The sequence below is a fragment of the Sylvia atricapilla genome, chromosome Z (assembly GCF_009819655.1).
Source record: "Sylvia atricapilla isolate bSylAtr1 chromosome Z, bSylAtr1.pri, whole genome shotgun sequence".
NCBI classification, from domain to species: Eukaryota; Metazoa; Chordata; class Aves; order Passeriformes; family Sylviidae; genus Sylvia; species Sylvia atricapilla.
Window position 1 is genome coordinate 20,148,944 of NC_089174.1, and position 6,508 is coordinate 20,155,451.

The 6,508-nt window shown below is 48.4% G+C and overlaps 1 long non-coding RNA gene across 1 annotated transcript; it reads right to left on the bottom strand.

Annotated features, from left to right (window-relative positions):
* Positions 1 to 1,311: 1,311 nt before the first annotated feature.
* LOC136373951 (uncharacterized) lies at positions 1,312 to 2,271 on the bottom strand. The gene is made up of 2 exons (XR_010745773.1): positions 2,197 to 2,271; positions 1,312 to 1,936 (listed from the first exon to the last, which is right to left on the bottom strand). It is a non-coding gene; the product is annotated as an uncharacterized lncRNA (long non-coding RNA).
* Between the last annotated feature and the right edge of the window lie 4,237 nt (positions 2,272 to 6,508).

Genomic DNA, 6,508 nt, shown 5'->3' on the forward strand with positions numbered 1-6,508 from the left:
CCATCTGAGGGGACACACTGATGCCAAAAGATCTTTGCTTTTTCTGTACTTCTCATACCTTTGTTGCTTTGTAGACTAGTCTTGTTTAATTCTATAGTCTCTTAGCTAATTGCATGACTTTTCCTACAAACATATTCCTGAAAACCTCTTTGAATCTTGGTTCTTTAGTGAACCAAGGCCATTTCACTTTCTCGTGTATTTTGACACAACCAGCGAGGGGCTAGAAGCAAGGTGGAGACTTCAGTAAGGTTCCAGACCAAGAGGGGGAATAACTTCATTAGTTATACTTCTAATTGGGGATTCTTGTCTGTGATGGTCATTTGCAAAACTCCTGTAAGTTCTGATGCCCTGCACCGCATATGGGTTTGGCTATAAGTACACCTGAAGGAGGGTCATGAAATGGCAAATGCTTTTAATCATCTTGGTCTTGTTTGGCACTTGATTTTAGGGGCTAGAAGGCAATGACTCAGCCCATCCCCTGCATCACTCACTGGCAACAGCACATACAGAGGACAGCACAGGATGCCCAGGCCTGTGCCTTGCTACTAGGCAACCTGTAGCCAAGGCCTCCCCAGCTTGGGGGAAAGCCACAGCGCTTTTGGCCATGATCTATACAGCGCTGCTCCTTTGCATGCCCCTAGGCCTGAGTCAAGGCTGTCCAGAGGGTCCCAGTGTGTATTAGGATGCCCCATCTCTTCAGAGTGCTGAGCATGTCCATCAGATGGAGCTGTATTGTGGCCTTGGTTGCTGGAGGGTCCCTAGCTGATGTCCTTAGGCAGCACACTGGCTCCATTCACAGTGCTTGCACTGGCAGCAGGAGGTTGGAGGCCAAGGCTAAAACTCAGGGGTGGCTCTTGATGGGCAGGTGGTTTACCCACGCTGAGTCCCAAAAAAGGGGACATAAGATAGGCCTAGAAACATGGACAGATTTAGGCTGGATTGTCCCAAAAGAAGGGAGATGCTCTCTTGAACTGGGGCTTTCTCTCCTTTGCCCACTTTCCCAATGGCAATTGGAGTTTCCCTTGGCAGGCGCTTGCAGTGCCTTCTCCCCAGACTTGTGTCTCTGCTGCCTGCACAAACCCTTCTACAGTGTCTTGGCCCACCTTTACACAACCGGGGGATTGTCTGGGCACACCTGCCTGTTTTCCTCCAGCCCCCATCAGCACTCCTTGCCAAAACTCTCCTGGATCCTAAGGCAGGCATGTGCTAATTGCTCCCAATGACACAAACCAACACCCGTTTCAGTTCCAAAGGTTCACTGATTGCACCTTGCTTCAGCAGCACTACCCAGAGAAGTGCACCAAAGGCAACTTGAGTTGAAAAAGGGAATCTATTACAGCTTGTTCTACCATTGCTTCTTACATACAATTACAAGTTCTGTTACAAGCTTAAGTGCATATAGTTACATCTCTGCTGACTCCATGGCAAGTGACAAAGACCACTACCAGTTCACACCTGTCTCGTCATTGACAGGTTACAAAACGGCGGCTGTACAAAGAGTGACTAACATTCCTGGCCCTCTCTAAATACCCACAGAGCTGGAGTGAAATGCCCAGTGCAAGGCAGGTTTACATAAACAATGATACAGAGAGAAACATAATGATCTGCATTGTGTAAATACATTGACTTCTGTAAAAATGTCTCTACACAACGTGAACCCATATAGAGCTATATGATGACCAAAGTATGCAGCTACACCTCCATCCCCCTGTAACTAAAGACATAGAACTGTGTATAGCTCTACTGCTCCATTCATACTGAGATAAAACTGGAGAAAGACAGAGGCATAACTACATACAGACACAATGGTAACCCGGTACATAAAGGGGTAGGACAAGATCAGGCAGAACGAGGCCGGTCCACCTCCTCCTGCTCCCCCTTGGTTGTTCGGTCCTGTGCAGAGCAGCCCTTGTGGAAGCGTCGAGCAGACGGAGATCTATAGGAAGCAAAGGGAGCACTGAGCACCCTCAGCCCCGCTACAGCCTCAGCACACTCACAACCTCCCCAGTCCTTCCAAAGCCTTCTAGCCCGTCAGTCCCCCCAGCGCTGCCATCCCCCTGAGTGTCCCCAGTGCCCTGAGCCCCCTAGCCCTCCCAGCCTGTGCCTCTTCCATGCCCAGCCAGACTCCGCTGCCATCACCCTCAGCTCCCCCAGCGCCCTCAGCTCCCGCAGCGCCCTCAGCCCCCACCGCCTCACAGTCCTGTCAGTGCCGTGGGCACCAGCAGCCCTTCGGCAGCAGCAGGGTTCCTTCATAGGCGCTGTCCCCTGTGGTGCCTCGGCCCTACCGGCCCTTCAGCGGCTTCCCGGTGCCTTGAGGGAGACGGTGCCTGGTGCCGCCGGCACTTCCCGCCGCTCCCGTCAGGTCCGGGCAGCCGAGACCTGGGGCTCCAAGTGCTGCTCAGCCCGGCCTGGCTGCCGCCCGCACCCCAGACGGCCAGAGGCGACGGGCTAGCATGGCGCACAAGGCAACAAGGCACAGGCGCAGCAGAGTGAGGGAAGAGGGGGAAAAGCAGCAGCTCCCTATCCCAATAGCAAGACCTACCTCCTTAGCCATGGGCCTAGAACTTTTGAAATAGAGGCCTCAACATTGAAAACTTATGTCAAAAGTGCAGCTCAAGAGACAGCTACACCGAGAAGTGGAGGGGAGGCATTGCAGCCGCCCCATCCTCACAGCCTCTCCGTCGGCCGCTGTCTCCCGTGCAGGGCGCTCCTCCTACAGACGTACAGCACACGGCCGTGTCGGAGGCCAAGCGCTGCAGAGCAGCTTTGCCAAGCCCTGGCCAGCAGCGAACCTCGGCAGCCCTTGCCAGCACCTTGGGCTGACTTAGGGCAGTGTGGAGAGAAAGGCAGGCAGCAGAGCCTGGCACCTCCGTACCCGGGCTTCCTGGCCTCCCCCAGCCTCCTCCATTGTTGATGTCTCCTGCTGGCCCTCTTCCTCCTCTTCCTCTCGGGCTGGTATTCTTTGTCTCTGTCCCAGGCCTCTTCTCGTCATCGTTTCCTGCTGGGTTCCTCTGCCTGGGGGTAGCCTACAAGCCGTGACACACAAGGCTGGATTAGATGGGCAAAGCCAGGAGCACGAGCTAAGTCCCTTCTTGTCGGAGCCGATGTGAGCGCCTTGTACCTGCTGGACTCGGGAAGGCTCGTCAGGGCTTCGGCCTTTTCCAGGGCTTCAGTGGAGCTCCTGCTCTCTTCGCTTGGAGGCAAATCTGGAGGCACCTAAAGCAGAAATTCTGGACGTAAGAAGTAGTAAGAGACAGGTTGGAGGAGGAAGGGAGCCATTGCCATATTGCCCCCTTTGCTGTGCAGAGAAGATGCTGCTTTCCATCAGGCCCCTCTCACACTGTCCAGCTGTCCCCGAAGAGGCTGGAGGGAGCTGGCATGCGAGCTGGCATACGAGCAGAAGCCCCCTCAAGCTGACAGCTCCTCCACTGCTGCTTGCAGCACACAAGAGAAAGGGCCACTTGTAGCACCAGAGGCAGTGCCCTGATGCGAGCACCACGCCCTAAAACAATGCACACTTTTTGTTTTGGAAACCTGACCCCAGGCAAGTGGAAACTGTATATGCAACTGGCACAGAGGAAGCATCTAGAGGTATAAGAGCAAAGTCCATCAGCTGGCAGCTAGAGCAGCACAAGTTTCCTGGGGCACTAGAATTCTTTTTGAATAGGAAGCATAGAAGGGGACAGCAAATGAGGGAAATCCTGGTACCCACTAGACATGAAAAGTAATCCATGATGCAAATATGGTGTTAGCTTTGAGAACTAGCTAAAGGAAGCTCAATACTCTTGCTAGTGCAGCTGCTTGAGATGCAGGAATACCTTCTGGTCTGCCAAATTATCTGTCTTAATGCTATGGATAAATGAAGTTGTCATCCCATATTCCCTTTCCTGTTTCAGCATAGCAAGCTTCTCTCTGGGCAAAGCAAGGGTATCTGTGTATGTGGTGATGTCCTGGTTTAGCGCAAATTTGGGAGGAAACCTCCGAATGGGGTTCTTCTGGAGAGCAAAACCCAAATGGCCCCTCCCCCCAGCCAGTCTGGGGAAAAGAATTTCCTCAGAGAAAAGTGGAAAAAACTATTTATTTTACAAATAAAATGCCCACAAGCTTGGGGAATGAAAAAAATGAAACAATAAAACCTCTCGCTGCTCCAAAGAGAGATGGCAAAACTGAGGAAGTCCTTGCTCGCCTCCACTTGCCAGGAGTTAGCTCAGCTCTCTCACAGTCTTTTATCAATCCTAGTCCCTTCGGTGCTGGAAAATGCAGAGGTCCAGGCCCCGGTGGGCCATGCGTACCAGATCCCAGTCCTCTGGGTTTTCCATCCAGAGCAAATTTAAACAATCCCAAGAAAAGGAAAAAAAAAATCCAGGAAGTTTTTTTTGCCTTAGCTAGCTAAACTAACTAAAAGGAGAAAGAAAACCTCTGGCCGCTGTCTGTGTATCCAATGAACACACAGTCCCGAGCAAGAAACAGAGAAAAATGTGGAGGAGTGAACACTTTTCAAAACAGACTGCGTGCTGCTTCTTTCCCTGCTCACCCTCAGAACCACTCTTAAATGTTCAGAACACAACATGCAGCACACACAGAACAGACGACTGGGGATACAGAGGCATCATAGTCACCCCAGGTGACAAGACAGTTTTAGCACTGTTATAAATTAAGCAGCTAGATAATTTTCAAAGGAAACATAAACTGTAACACTTGTATACTTACAGATTTATTTCTAACACCTGCAGACACAAGAGTTGTAAAATTTTGACTTTCAAGTAGTAGGGAAAAAAGGGACCTTTTTTTATATTTTGCATTTTGACTAACAAGAGTGGCTGCCCAACACAGAGAATACTGTGTGCCAGGCTTATCTGCTTGTACTTTCAAGATAGCAATATTTATGTGGTTAACATTTAAGATTCTAGTCTTTCCTTTTCTTGCAGTTATTCAAATGATGACATACATCCTGAAGATAGGTGCAAGTCATGTTCTTGCTAGTGATGGGACAAGCACTCCTCTGATTTTGTGGTCCCTCTCAGCACCTCCCCAATACTGCTGTAAACAATACAGGACACCCCCTATACATATAAAAAGCTTCAATGGTCAGTGGTAGAAAGAAGCCATTGATGCAATCAAAAATTCTTCTCTAGTTTAAGGACAGTTCTAGCCTCTTTTTCTCTTTAGGAAAGTAAGACTAACTGGAGTTATCTGTTCCTGCAAGTTTTTCTCTCAAAAGTTTGTTAATGTAATAGTGTTTGTAAGCATAACTACTATGCAGAGCATTATTTTTAACCGCTATATTTTTAAACCATGATTTCTTGTGTCTTGCTGATATATTTATAATCCTCCTTACAAAGAGTAAGTGAGATTTCAGATCTCACATTTTTTACTACATGAACATGTCATTTAAGTGCACTGTATGACCTTGTGTTACAGAAGGCTCAGGTCCTTTGTATGGCTTCATTTTGTGGGGCAGTCTATCAGCACTACAACAGTGCAAAGAGGTATGTAATACAAATATTATTCATACTGGGGAGAAGGACGTTTTTGCTTAAGTACGTGACCTGCCTGTATCAGGTGCTGGTTTTTACTCCTTTAGGATTTTGCCAAAGAATCTGAAAGGCTTTTCTTGTAATCAGGGAGAGTCAAACTGTTGATGCTTGTCTCAGCTCACTCCTGTGTTAGTAATCTGCAAAGAAGTGTGAGAACTTTTTACTGAGGCAATGGAAGACTCTCCAGCTGACTGACTTGACTGCTTCAGAATTAGGATCCTGCAATGGTCTGAGACAAATAAATTTAGTAACACGTTAGGCAAAAACAGTTACACCTGAACACCTCTGTGATGCACACAGACTGGGAGCATCAAAGTTTGTAAGAGAAGCCCTTTCAGTGAAACACAAAGTGTAAAAAGGACATCCTTGCTACCTAAACTCCTCCTCAGAGAGGGGTTAAGGTGCATCTCAATTCAATGCAGTTAGTCAATGCTTCATGCCTAAACAGTCATACAGCTGTAACACAACCCTTATACTGATTTGTCCAACACGATTAGGGATGGAAAACCATAATTTATTTAAAACTATTACAATAATGCTAGTTAGTACACAATAAATACTTCCATGAGAATTACTTATCACACAGTATAAGTAGCTATAACTACTATTGCCATGCAGTATTGTGTTGGAGTCCAGAACATCCCCTTGGATGACCTGGGACCCGAGGAAGGGAATTTGAGCCCTGGACAGAGGGGTGTGGAGCTGGTTCAGGGGGCTTGGAGACCTCAGCACAGAGCCCAGGAAAACACCGTGTTTGATTTCAGTCCATGGGAGAGGCTTCCAACACAGAGAGAGGAATTGCAAACCACCGGGATGTGAAAACATTTGTTTAGCACAGTAGAAGATACAAAATTCAATAGGTTTAGGGTTCATAGAACAGAGGTAAATGGGGACAAGATGGTGGAATTTGGGTGGTACCTCATGTACTTTTCCTTCTTCCTCGTCCTCCATCTTTCGGGGTGGTGATGGCA